This window comes from Parus major, chromosome 3, assembly GCF_001522545.3.
Source record: "Parus major isolate Abel chromosome 3, Parus_major1.1, whole genome shotgun sequence".
In the NCBI taxonomy this organism is placed as follows: domain Eukaryota; kingdom Metazoa; phylum Chordata; class Aves; order Passeriformes; family Paridae; genus Parus; species Parus major.
The window spans coordinates 77,806,151-77,820,998 of record NC_031770.1 but is presented as its reverse complement, the minus strand read 5'-3'; the positions used below and the strand labels follow the sequence as shown (position 1 = coordinate 77,820,998).

Genomic DNA, 14,848 nt, shown 5'->3' with positions numbered 1-14,848 from the left:
TTTCTTTCTTTCTTTCTTTCTTTCTCACTTCCCTCCTTCCCTCCTTCCTCCTTCTTTCTCACTCTTTCTCCCTTTCTTGTAGAAAAGAGAATTTAAAATAAGAAAAGAGAATTCCTTTTATTTCTTTCTATTCAGATTTTCAAATATATATATAAGGAAATATTAGTATTTTTATATTAATATTTTGCACACATGGCAGAGGATTTTATCCAGCATTTTGGAAATCCTTTAGTCTGCTGTTTATTTCAATTATTTATCATTTTGCAAAGGGAATGCAGGCACGTGGAGCTCAGAAAAAGATCAGAGTCCAGCTCTCCACAAGATTACTTTTTCTTCTTATTCCTCAGGGACCTGATTGAATTTTTCCTCTGTTTATTATTATTTTATATTTCTTCTTCATATTCTATTCATTTATTTAGATTTATAAATGATGCCCCCATGCTAAGGGTTAGCTGTCCTCTCTGAATCATTCCTTCTGTGCCTGTGACATTTGTGCAAACCTTGTATCTGCCTGATGTGTTTCAGCTCTCGGTTCTAAACTACTTCAGGCCACTGTATCGTTTAATTTTTTACTCACTTGGCCAAGCATCCTGAAACCAACTGCATAATATTCTATTTGACATTAAGCCTCACATATCCTTTACAGTCTTTGAATTCTCTGGGGCATCAGCTGTCTTTTGAAATTATGCGTAGTGGGGCCAGCATAATTGGGCCTCAGGCCTTGTGATGTGTCCCCAAGGCATTGCTGCAATGCTGGGTAGACTCCTTACAGCCAAGGAGGGGGATCACCACAATAACTGCTGGATTCTCTGTCCCTTGGCAACTTTCCTTTCCCGCTGAAATACATTCTACAGCTGAACATGAGTTCAGTGCAAGGGTAAGTGATGACATTTAAGGGCTTCAGGAGGTCAAAAGAGATGATCCAATGGTTCCTCCCATCCTTCGATCCATCAGTCTATGAATACTGATAAAGAGCAAATTTAAAAGCATCTCTGTGAAAAGGTCTCCATAGTCACTGCTTCAAGAATGCTGTGGGAGTTTTGCTGGAAGACTTTTTCAGGACTGAGACTTGGCATAACTCTGCTTTCAGTGAACAGGCACGACCTCAGGGAGAATACATCTACCTGGGGTGGTAGAAAAAGAGGTGTCTAGAAAAATATCACCTTAACTAAGCTGGAGGTATGACAACTCTATTACTGATTCCAAAGCAGTGACACAAATAAATGAATCAAATTCCCTATGCACAATTTCTAGGAGCAAACAGCCAGAAATACTGAACAGCATGGATGAATTTTGAATTATTGACTGACTAGCTGCTGACCCTCCTTTAAACTCCCACAAGTTTTTGAGCTGCTCATTTCTGCTGGCTCTGGGTTAACACTGAAACTCAAAACAATCTGCAGCTAAAAGAAAAAAAAAATAAAAAAATCAGGACATTATGTGCAGGTGTGCTTCAGGCAAGACAAGGTATGTAGGAATCCTACACTGCTCAGCTATGGAAAGCATGCTAAGTAAGGCAGGGAATATGCAATATCCCCAGACACCCACCAGTAGGTCTTTGAGGCAGAGCTGAACCTCACCTTGTTTGAGCCCAGAAGGAGATTCTCTGTGGAGAGGTGTGAGTCAGTACGTGTCTGGCTGTTAACTTTGTGCCCTTGCTGTATCTTTGCAGTCCACTGCCAAAAGCAGTGAATTACTTATGAACATGGAAAAGAGGAGCTGCTTTTTCCAATCACCCTTCTTGCTTAAGCAGCAGGCATCAGCACCAATTGGCAACAAGAGCAAAAAATAAACTTTAAGCTACCTCACCCCATCACCAAATCCCTTTCTAAACATGTATTGTTTTGCAAGAAGGTATTTCTAGTAATGAAGCAACAAAGCAAACAGTTCAGTGCTCTGTAAACAGGAATGCACACAGACACACATGCACATGAGACTTGGAATAAAATTCTTCAAAAAAAGCACTTCTTCCTGTGCTTCCCGGTGATGGAGTGAGAAAGCATTACTTTTAAGGAATTGTTTTGTAATGCAAAAATATTGGAAGTTATGCTTTTGACTTTACAGCACAAATTATGTTCAGGCTCCCCTTGTGTTAAAGATACAACAGGGAGGGCTAGAAATGTGAAACTGGTGTGTTTTGGCTTTGACTCAGCTCCCAGAATGACCCAGCAACAATTCTTCTTCATTTAGCATGTTTGTGTTATTTTAGCACAGAAACATCCCTAGTTCTCTGGCATGATTTCATGAAAAATTGTTGGATCTTCACCTGCACATTTCTGCAAGCTCTGACCTGCGTCTCCTGCTGCTGCATGACACTTTCCTGACTTCTGCCTGTGTTGGTGCTGCCATTGCTCTGGGAAGCCCGCAAAGATGTAAGTCTGGGTGACCTCAAGCTGCCCCAGGGAAGTGTAATCCTGCTGGACCCCTGTGATGCAAGTCAGCTCCTGTCGTGGTTTAAGCACAGCCAACAGCTAAGCACCACACAACCTCTCACTCATTCCCCAGCCCTCCCATGGCAAAGAGAGGAGAGCAGGAAAAAAACAAAGGGTAAAACTCATGGGTTGAGATAGAGCAGTTTAATAATTGAAATATAATAATAATAATTGTTAATAATGATTAACAATAATACATAAAATGGAAGATAGTAAAAATAAAGGATTAAACCCTAAGAAAACCAAGTGATCCACAATTCAACTGCTCATCACCCACTGACAGATGTCCATCCCATCCCTGGGCAGCAATCAGTAGAACTCAAGTCAACTCCCTCCAGTTTATGTATTGAACATGATGTTCCATTTTATGGAATATCCCTTTGACCAGTTTGGATCAGCTCTCCTGGCCACGCTCCCTCCCAGCTTCTTGTGCACCTGCTTGATGTTAGAGCATGGGAAACTGAGTAGACCTTTACTTAGGGTAAGGACTACTGAGCAAAAACATCAGTGTCCTATCAACATGATTCTCCTACTAAATCCAAACCACATCAATGTACCAGCTACTAGGAAGAAAATTAACCCAGCCAGAACCAGGGCAGCTCCAAACATCTCAGAAGTGCTGGCAATACTGAATTTTGTTGCAAAAGAGCATCAGTAGAGCCACAGAAGGGTCCTGGAGAGTCACTCTTTCCATTCTGCTATGCCAGGGGTTTCAGGGGAGCAAGGGGTGGATGACAACAACTGCAAGGAAAACCTCAGATCTTTACTACTGCTCTTAAAAGCCATGGCCTCACGTCCTTATTCCTCCAGCAACAGCCACCAGGCTGGCTCTCCAGGGCACTAACACTGACAAAGGCACTGCAGGAGCCTGAACTCATCCTGGTTTCACCAGCAGTCTGTTGCCATAGGCAACTGCCTATTTTGCCTATACCTAGAGCTGCCCGTGAGCAGTATGCACAGCAGGATTGCTGTGATGAGATTAGCACACTTTATTATACTATCCCTGCTCTTATCACCAACCCCAGCTCTCACAAATTCAAGATAAGGAAATTTCCCTCATGTACTTACCGTGGTCTTAAACAGGACTTTAGAGAGAAGTGGTGAATGCCACGGTATTGACATTTACATGGGAAAATTTAGGGAGTCATTGCTATTCTTGTTTTCAGGTCCTCTGAACCCTTCAGTGTCCCAGTTCTGGTCTGGCTGCTTATCAGTTATCCCAGCTTGAGTAGCTTGAGGGTGTCCTCTGTGCACTAAGATAACGTCAATATGGGACCAAGGCACCATAATCCCTTCAACAGTAGTCCATAATATTTTCCATTCTAAACTACCCAGGAATAGTCTGCTTTTTAGGCTGCCTTTAACCTGTGTACCACTTCACTCCTGGCAGCTAGGATAGAGAACTACATCAGGTGAGCATACCTGTTAACTCAAGGGAAGGTAAAACATCTCTAAATCTCAATGAAAGCCAAAATAGGACTTACTCTCTAGAGAGTCAGACAAGCAACCAAATCACCACCACTTAACACAGTACCATCCACCAGCTGAGCAGTTCAGCTCCAGGCACAGCAGCATTGCACTACCATGGCCTGCCCTGAGACCACCATGGGGGAAATGAGCTGGCTCTAAATTAGAAATGAAACTGAACCTAAACCCTTTCTTACAATTATTTTCCATTTAGGTTCCTCACTCCCCATTTAAATACCTTGTTGGTTCTGAGAAATGCCCCACTGAATGTAGCACAGGTTGTCAGAGATGTTGCTTGTAAACCAGAGAGGCATGTAATTAATTTGAAAATCTTAGATTTTAGATCCTTCAGTTCTTGCATAGCTCTAAAAGTCTGGACCTCAAACTGGGTTCTGCAGAGATATTTATGTAATGTGAAATTCTGTTGCATTAAAAAACAAATACAGGCCTATGTTGACCTGAGAATGACCTTTTTAATAATAGAAAATCATCAAAATAAAGGACAATGCAAATGCAGATGATTTTGTTACAGTAGATTTGATCAAACAAAACAGACAATCTAATTAACCAGTGATTAGATTAAGTAGAAGTCTCTGCATTGGGTGATGGATAATTCACTGGAATTATATTTACTTATTTTTTATTGTACTGCAGAACAAGGCACATCTTTACCTTTCTTACCTTTCACTGCAGTCTTAATTAAACAAAATTATTGCAAATGCCTGACACAGCATCGAGGCCTCTAAGTGAAAAATGTAAGTTAAAAGGGAAGGGCAGCCTGATACAGAGATTTGGTTGTGGATCAATACTGTTTGGATAAATCTCATCCAAAGGAACAGTTACAACCCTGGCTTTTCAGAGCTGTTTGGCATTTACAGCTCCAGCTGAGTGGAATGTGAGCTGCAGGTGCTCAGCCCTTTGGAGAGCAGTGCCTTTATTGTACAAACATAATTTATGCTGGAGAACAGGCAAACAAACATATTCAAGGCAACTCCTAATTTCTGCACCTGAGTCAATTCAAGACTTATTTTTATCAAGGCAAATGCACATAAGGCAATGGTGCACAGCTGATCAACATCTATAACAGAAATGGATCTTATACTTTGAAATCCTTATCAGAAATGGTTGTGGTGACTTTTAAGTATAGGCTGTATAAGAGACAGTCTTTTAAGATTATTTAATTCCATCATTTTAAGAACTGTGATCTGGAAGACTGGTTTGACTACTTATCACTACTTAGAAAACCCTGTACTACTGAAGAAGCCCTTTTGATCACACAGCTTGTCAAATATTGGAGGTGATTTTAATTTTAGAAGTATTTTATTAATTGTGTATTTGCCAGAGGCTCTGTGGTATCCTATGAAAATTATCATAGCAGGCATTCATTAGGTTCACCATAAACATGGACTGCATATTCCCATATTCTTTTGTTCTGAACACGTTAACAGTTAATTTGACAAAATTTCTGCTAGGAAATTTCTCTCCTATCTGTGGGACTACTGTCTGTCTGTCTGTCTGTCTAGACATTCTTACTGTTCTCATTGCCATGGCACCTCAGTGCATCCAGACCCAAGGATGTCTGAGGAGGAGTTAATCAGCATTATCTCTTGCTAGGTCTCTTCAGAGCATGCTTCTGCCAAACTGCAGGGGACAGCAGACGAGAGCAGACGAAGCCAGCGTGATTCCTCGATGCGATGAGCTGCCTGATGGGAAAAGCCAGTAGGACAGTGTGGAAGCTCTGGTATCTCCCTAGCAGTGCCTTGCAGGCAGCCTCTGGCCAGGTGGCAGGGCATTTGTGTGTTGGATTGTATTATGCAGGCGTTTTTCTCACCGTGTGCAGAGACAAGCAAAGCTAGAGCTACTGCAAGTTCTGTGCTAGCGAGAATGCCAAGGAACACCATGTGGAGGCGGGTGAATTCTGGATGAGCAAGTGGGTAAACAGAACAGCTGAAGTGCCAGGGGTAGCCTAGGGGCATTCCCTTAGGGAACAAACAGCAACTGAGACAGAAAGTAAGGCCTCACTACAGCAACTAGCTTCTGGAACTGCTCTAGGGTGTCAAGTAGACTTTTTTTTTAACAAAATGGCCTGGTTGACCAGGTGATGCATGTAGCTGTATTTTAAGTCTAGAGTTTTGGTTCTGAAATGCTAGCCCATGAATTCATCCATTTACTTGTAAAACCTGGGATCACTTTTGTGATGCAGACTTTATTTTTGCTGGCACTGAGTGCAAGCCAGCAACAGACAACACCACCTTCTCATCATGTTGATGCTCAGGGCTTGGGTCTTGATCCCCATGATATTATTAAGAAAACTTCTATTGTCTTTCAGATGAGTAAGCTTTTAACTAATTCAACTTGTATTCAGTCCTTATTTACATCTGAGCAACCACTCTGACCAAAAAGGACAATGACAGTGGGAGCAAAAGGTGACCTCTGGTTTCACTGTTTTAGCAGTGATTCTCACAGTTCTCCACCTCTCTCTCCTCACATGGAGTTACTGTACTTTTAACCTTTCTCACTGAAGTCTGTTCAGAGTAACAAGAAAATGGATGTGACTACATCAGAAAGTCCTGATACTTCTGTCATGAAATATTTAACAAGTACTGATGTTGAAAAGGCTGGTTGTCAGGAGGATGTGCACCTCCTAAATAACATGGACAAAATAATGTAATTGCAGCATACTGCTTTCCATGGACAGAAATCTCTGTTGAATTCCTCTCATCTTTCTCTTCATAAGGCCATAAAGGTGAAGAATTTCTTACAGGCAATAAGAGAGTGTTTTCCATTGTCCAGCAGCCTAGATGCATCCCAACTCCATCTCATAATGAAGCCCAGGCACAGACTTTGTCCTCCTCTCCTACTCCTCTCTCCTCTTGTCTTTCCCTTCTGGAAGGCCAAATGTGTAGATGTTGGACAGGCAGCCTCACTGTCAGCAAGGAAGGAGTTGTAGGAGATGGAGGAAAAGTTCTCTGGTTTTTGTGGAAGCAAGGAAGAGGGAAAATAAATAGGTATGAAATGAGAAATGTCAGATACCAGGATAAGAAGAAGTACCAGTTTTTTTCTTCTCAGTGATGATATATACATGCAGACACCAGCCTAGGAATTGAGGGGAAATGCTAATGAATCTTTCTGAGTTGTGTCTATGGCGCTGATTATCACTGTTCCCTCAGAAGTCTCCAGTATTTATGATTTGGAGATGTTTTCAGCAGGCAATGAAATATTAGTCGCTATTTAAAAAATGTACCACATAATTGCAGAAGATGGCATGTTCCTGTTCCAATTAGAAGTGGATAACTGTAATACCTGAAGGAACTTCGTGTACCATTTGTGGGTAAATATGGCTTTTTGTAAAGGAATTTTTGCATATAAAAATGCATAATATACTCGTGAATAGTAAGGTTTTCATGTAAAATACTGCAGTAAAAGAATCATTATCCCACGGAGAAATCTGAGTTTGATATATTTTTTCTAAAAGGAAGATGGCAAATCATGTTCTCCTTATTTCTTGTATATCAATATGGTAAGCAGAACTTTCTAGCTCAGAAAACTTTGTCCTTAGCTTTTCATATTGAATTCACAAAAACATTCATATATGTCAATTCTTCAACTGAAGCCTGTCTTCTTACATTGAACATGTTTGTAGCTATTCCCCAGCACCAAGGTCAGCTAGCATGAGCACCTCATATTGCCTTAAAACAGCATGGCTGTTGCAAATTATATAGTGGAAATGGGATTGTTCCTAGGAAATAGCTAAAGCAGCTCAAAGCAAATGCTGAGGTGTGTCCTAATTGCTGGGTTATGTAGGGGAAGTGTAGGGGCCTGTGTCTAACACATAGGCAGTCTTTCAATGTGTAGAGCAAATGGGCAGATTCTAATATCCTCATGTTGAAGGTGGTTGCTGAAAGGGGCAATAAAGTGACTAAATCCATGCTTTTGTAGATTCAGCCCATAAGAGTTTATGTAAAGCTCACAAATCATTTCCATCGTAGAATTAATACCATCTAATCAGCTTGAGGCTATACTGTAGTAGTATGTCAGGTACCACAAAACAGCAAATGAACTTTAAATCAACTGAAAATCCCAGTGATTTGTGAATGGAACTACATCTGGACCCTCAGGAAAAAATGCAACCAATTCTGCAGCTTCAGTTTGTTCCTGAACTTGTGAGGGGTTGATAGTACTACAAGAGCCAAATTCAGAATTTTGATCAAGCAAATATGGATGTGCTCTCTAGACAGAGCTGCACTTGCTTGCCAGAGGTCTGATTCTGACCCAAGATCTTTGTACACCATGTTTATGTTGCTGTTTTTGCTTAATTGTACAGTGCTGAAAGATCTTTGAACAAACTTGTTTTATAGAAGCGAATACAAATATGTGTGGGGTATGACTGCAGGCTTACAAGCAACAGAAATACCTGAAAAACCTTCTGTTCTTCTATTGATCCAAAGGAGTGCTTGAAACATTACTATGGCAACAATTCTTACCCGGTGGAGGGAGCATGCCATTATCTGTGCATAGGAACAGAACAAGAGGAGGCATTTTTCAGAACTAGTGCCCACCTCCCCTTGACCATTACAGATGTGCTGACCTTCTGGCATGAGCTCCTGCTGCAGGAGCTTTCAACGAAAAATGGCTTACAGAGTTATTTCTTGGTCCATGCACAGAGAATAAAGAAATTGTATTGACCAACAGAGTCCTGACACAGAAACAGCAGTGCATGGAACTACCATTTTCTAAAAGTATCAAACATCTTTCTTACCTCTTTTACAACCTCTGCTACTGGTGTAAATAAAAGAGACAAGGCTGCTCTGGCTCACTCTAAATGTTGTCTATGTCATTTGGCTGCACTCAACCTTTCACAACTACAGCTATTAAGTCAGAAAACTACTGAGCATTTAATATCACCGTGTTCTTACTGACAATGAGTTCAGTCTCAAGTACAAATCTGCTGGCAGTTAGTTCAAGCTAAAGTACAAATCTGCTGGCTTTGTGGTAATGGTGTTATTTGGTCTGTTAACTAGCATCTGGACAAATAAATTCAACAAGAAACTTTTTTACATCATGTGGCTAAATTGAGAGTCCACATCCCATATGGCCTGAAGGCAGAGTTGACAGTTAATCATATTCCAGATGTTTCTAACACTGAAGAAGATCTGTCTGCTGCTCCTAACTGCATCTCTCATCCCCAGCTTCACATATGGGTAATTTTAAGAAGTATGTGACTCTGCCCACCTCTCCTAATTCTGGGGAGGAGAGTGATACTGGCTACAAGTCCAGGCAGACTGTTCTTCCTGTAAATGGCTGAGAAAAATGATTGTGTGGGAGATGGTGCCAAACGAGGAGAGAAAAGGAGCAGCCTGGAAGAAAGCTTCCAAATCTGCACTCCCACTGCTGAAACACTTTATGGCTGTCCTGAGGCTGGGGAGAGGAACAAGCAGCTGCAGTCTCTTTCCAAGCTGTTTGTTTGCCAGTCTTCTCTCTGGGCAGCCTGTGGAACAACCAGCTACGAGAGCAACACAAGTGGGTGGGACAGCTCTGCCCACTTGGGAGCTCAGTACTGTTCCACAGGGCCACTTAACAGCACAAGCCAGGTGGGTGTTGCCCATTGCCATTAGTATTTTTATCCCCTTTTTTTATAAAAGCAGAAAGGCAAGAAGTGTCAGAAAAAAAAGGAGGCAGAACCTGGGCAGAAGTCAGACTGCAGGAAGAGACCAAGACTAGCACCACGTATGTGGAGTACAAGACAGGAACGGGGAAGACATTGCTACTGACTAGTAATATTGGGGGAAAAAACCATACAAAAAGCCTCCACAAGCCATTTACTAGGTCCCAGACTAAAAAGCTGAGTTCCTACTTATTCTGTATAAATGGCAAAATTCTATTTCTTCTGTGTGTTTAACCTTGTTGTTCCTGGAAATTATTCATCTTTTCTTCATGGTAACTGTCTCCTGCATCCCATCACAAACATCAGCAGAATATGTGTGTATCTGTGTGTAAATATGGTTTTATTTAACACATACATGCATATAGTCAGGAAAGCATGTAGAATATGTCTTGATGAAAGTTAAACCATAACACGCACTTGGATTTAACCTGTTTGATCAGTCTTTTTCCATTCTGTGGACACACTGGTTTTATTCAAGATTAACTTTTTTCACTATTTCTAGGTGACTTTGGATCCAGAAGGTATTGAAATGGGAGCTTTTATTAAGGACATAATTATTATTTTGACAACATCATCTTTGACAGCTTCATGAATGAATTTTATTGAATAAATGATGATTCATTACCCATCAAATAGTATTTTCCCACTTATCCAGCTTTCTCTGCCTTCAATAGCTGAGAGCCTTCCAAGTATTTCATAAAAGTAACATTACTTCTTGCTCTTAGGGAAGTAGCTTGATCAGGTCAAGGAATTTCCTTCCATGTTTCCTGTTGCATAAGTGAAAGTAGGTGTACTGGCAACAAATTTTTAAGGAAAGGCTAAATCAAACAGATAAAATACATGAGTAAACTCAAAGGCTCTATTCATTTTCAACTCCCATCAAAGCAAATTTCAGAGCCCACGCCCAGCTCTACACTCACAAACAATCCCATGTTGGCTGTTGGCTGTGTTTCTGTGTCCTGGGGAAATGCAATTGCTGAAGGAAGACATAATCTCTGAGAAGGAAGTTCTAGCCCAGATAGCCTGGGATATCTGCAAAGGCTTTCTGAACACCAAAGTAGAGCCTATCAACATAGATTCTGTGTAAAATGTGGGAATATCACTTAGAAAAACTGGTTTGGGGTGGCAGGGAAGTTTACTGAAAGCAGGCTCTTATATTCTCTCCTGCTGACCCTGCATCCTGTTGTCTGATGTGCCCATCATATGCAAGAGCCAGTTTCCTGAGCGTGGGTGCACTTCTTAGTCTGCACAGGGCTCTGGTAGATGGGGGTTGAAAGGCACTGTGGAAATCCTAAGGTAATAGTTTAAGGAACTGGAGCCAGCTACACCAGCTTCAATCTAAATCTGCCTTTTCTGGATTTTTGAGAAGAACTGAGATTCCTTAGCTGTAACCAAAATGTTGCTGTCCTGGAACCCTCTGTAGCAGGCAGTGAGGACCTTTTGATGCCATTAATTTGCCTCCCATTTTATCCAATGGAACTTGCACTCCAGCATGAGGGGCACAGACCAAGGGGTCACAAGCTGCCAGCATGGACCTACAACCTCATGGTCCCTGGTCCAGCCAGCCCACATGGGCATGCAGGCACAGAGGCACAGATCTGCCTGCATATCTGGTCTCAGGGGTACTCCTGCAGATACCCACTCCCACTGAGGGGAGTGTGCCTCTCTGGAGTCAGGATGGCACAGCTGGGCTGCAGGGCCAGCGGGTGTTTGTCCTGTTGAGCTGCAGTTTGCAGGCTGCCTGGTGTAGTGCTTTCTGAGCCAGGCTGAACCACTGCCAGGATGCAGAAATCTGTCCCTGGTGTCATCTGCTGCCAGTGGGAAGGTGTCAGAGTGTATTATTAAGCCCTCACAGGGCACTCCTGAAGGGACAGGCTGGGGAGACAGGGAAAGCTCTGGATCTACTCTTCAGTCTCATAGCCAAAACGGGGCTACTGAGAGTGGGATCCCTGCAAACCCCCTCTGTCCACCACCAAGCAAACAAATTGCACAGGTTTGGAGATGATGTGCTTTCAAGTGCAAAGCCAATTGCCCATGGGAAGGTTTCCATCCTGGAAAATCCACATCCCCTTCACTGTCACTTCTCTTACTGCTTTGGGGCTGAAGTCAGGCTGCTCCCTCTGCTCTCTGCACATTGGCTTTCAGGACTCCCCAAGTCCTAATGCCACAAATATTGGGAAGAAAATGCCCAGCTCAGGAGTGAGTGAGTTCCCATCAGGTTCACAACCATGACTTTGAGTGCTCTCGGTGAACATTATTAGTAGGATTTCTGTAGGCTTTTAAAGTGTTTATCAAAATACTCTGCACGTATGCTGTGATGTGGCTTGTAATTAAAATGGGGTATAATGGCAAAGATTTCTGTTCTACACAGGTTTTACAAGGCTTCCAAATGTCGAGAGGAATACAGGCTGCCTTTGCTGTGCTGGTACTAATTGCAGCCCCCTGACAGGAATGTAAATGCAGTTTCTTAGCACATTCTTATCACAGCATGTGTGGGATTTACATATATAACTCCTATTAATGCTAATGGAAGCTTATATACATAATTCTTTTTGCATAGGGCTAACACTATATTTTTATCTGAACCTGATGCAACTGGAACCAGACATCTTATGTAAGTAGGAAGATCTGTAGTTTCTTACTGGAAGCTTTCTTAACATTTTGGTTCAATTAAAATGGATGGAGGAAATGCAAGTGAAGAAAGCAATACAAGACTTGGTGCCAATATTGTGATATTGGCAGTGGAAGTTCCTATAATTAATTTGAAAAGTATTATGTTATCTTCAATGATCCTATTTCCCTCAAAGTTTCTTTTAGTGGCTTTTAAAATAAATTTCATTACATCAAAAATCAGAATTGTGGTTTCTGGATTAACTTGTTAATTTACAATCAATCTGATTTTAATGTTTAGATGTGTTTAAACATTTATTTGGAGTAATAATACTTAGAAAATTCGGTATCTTTTTTATCTAGAGCTACAGTCAGTTCATCATTATGAATCTCTGTAAAAAGAGCCAGGCTGCACCTCGTGGTCCTCCTGCAGCCAGGAGCATCCTGAAAGCATATCATGGTTGTTATCTTCAACTATTATTAAAAGTTTGCTTTCCCTGGTTAGCAAAGTACCTCAACTTCCTATTAGTAATACCTGATGGTTTTTGTCTCTTCTTGTTTCCAAAGTTTCTGGGTTTTCTTGTCTTTAAAAAAAAAAATTGTTTCTGGTTGGGAAATGACATCTTCTCCTTTCTGATATGATGACACACTGCTGTGGCTACAATCAGCTTGTCACCTCAAAACTGAATTACCGTAATGTCCACTTCCAGGGCAGACATTTGGGGCATACTGTAATCTGATATGAATTCTCAGGAATCTATTTTGCTGAGAATTTACACCATCTGAAGCTCTCCTAGTCCTCCCTCCCATTCGTTTTTGTATGTTTGTTTATTCTGCACAAGGAAGCAAGAGCACCCCCCTTGTACCAAGCTGAAAACAGATATTTTTAAACAGGACCGTGTTTAGACTGCAGACAGGATCCTTAAGTTCTCCTCCAACTCTCTGCTGCACTGTGGTAGCTGTCACCAGACAAGACAGCTGAAAGTCTGCTCCATCAATTTAAAAAAAGCTAAGGGAAACATGATAGATTGTCCACGGTGAGGACCATTTCCTAAAAAAGTTGTTGTATTTTTAGCTAATTAAAGATAGAGTTAGAGGATACACTAACTGTCCTAAAGGTTGTCTCTGTTTTCATAGGATTTTAATCTTACAACATTTTTCCTTATGTTTTGGCTGAGGCTGGATATTTTATCATTCAGCTGGAGAGTTATTGTTTAAGGACTGTTGTGCGTACACCAGAAGACTGGTCTGATGAGCACAGCTTATACACTGAAGTAAATGTCAAAACCATAGAGACAGAGATAAAAGAAGATTAAGATTTTGATGGCTCATTTATAATGTTGAGAAAAAGAGTGGAGAATGCACTGTGCCGCCGTAGAGCAAATCCTTTACAATGGAAGAACAAAGGTTTTATATTTGTGTATCAGCCACTGAAAGAGAAATGGATCCATTCCTTTTAACCCGAGAAATGTAAACTTTGGGATAGTATGTGAAAACTTTAAATGTTACTCAGAGATTTAGTAGCAAGAAGTGATATATAAACTTTCATTGCTGCACAGGAATAATGTTCTGTAAACATAAATCTTAAATATAAAAAACTGAGAAACAGTGAAAGCAAACTTTACAGTGGTATTTGTTATCAGAAATAAATATTCTGAGTAGGCGGGACTGGCAGTGTAGACTTGTAAAAACAGTCCTAGTGATTTTCTCTTTGCATTTGGAAGGATTGAAAAGACCTACTGCCTATTTAATTAATAATTTCCAAATGAGATTCACTAAGGTAGTTTGTGGAACAGTTACTATATTTCAGTATGATTACAAGTAGACATTCAAACTTCATGCTAATAGGAATAAATATATAATTCAGATTTGAACCCCATATGGAGATGAGAACCTTTTGCTTTTGTGCATTTTGGAACCTCAAAATACCATTAAAAATGGAAGGAACCCAATCACAGCGATTAAAGCCCCAGTCCCTAATTAAAATACTTTACCTAGTTGACTCATCTTTGTGCTGGCTGTGTAAACCTGACCTTGAAGAGTGATGGAGGAAAAATCAAGTGGGAAGGCATATGTTAGCCAGAAAGAACAAGGAAACTAGCTAATTGAATATTCTTTAATGAAAACTTTTCTCAGATCTTTTCAGAGAAGACCTATAATTTGCATAGAACCTAGACACTACGCTTCTAAGAGCATTCAGAAGGCTAATATAACATCATAGACTTGTTCACAAGAAAAATACATTTTTTTTATTTTAAAAAATCATCTCAAGGTTTAAACACGAATTATCTTTACACTAGTTGTTACAATTAATTTCATAAATGCCTTGTTTTTCTGGTCTAGTCAGTGAAAGCAAAAATATTGGCAAATTTCATATTTTTACTAAAAGTGGGAAAGATTTCAGGGAGTGAATTTACTGTTAATTGGGCATTTCAACCCCTGTCATTGTATTACATATGTAACTTCCGACTTTGTGTTCAGGTCTGAATGCCACTATGTTCACAGAAGTAGGATTTGGAGAGTGCAGTTACACGTGGTAAGTAACAAAGCAGATGAATAAAACATTGTCATTTGGTTTTGGAATAAAGAAAAAAAAAAGTGCTAACTGAAGCAATTTAGCAGTTGTAATCTGCTTGCCCTCATTCACCTCTCATTGATTTCAATTGCCAATAAC

The 14,848-nt window shown here is 40.7% G+C and overlaps 1 long non-coding RNA gene across 1 annotated transcript in view; it reads right to left on the bottom strand.

Moving 5' to 3' along the window:
- Positions 1-3,720, bottom strand: part of LOC117244066 — a 38,985-nt gene extending 35,265 nt beyond the window's left edge. Inside the window, exon 1 of the long non-coding RNA XR_004496472.1 lies at positions 3,501-3,720. This is a non-coding gene — a long non-coding RNA (uncharacterized LOC117244066). The remainder of the gene's footprint in view (positions 1-3,500) is intronic.
- Positions 3,721-14,848: the final 11,128 nt, after the last annotated feature.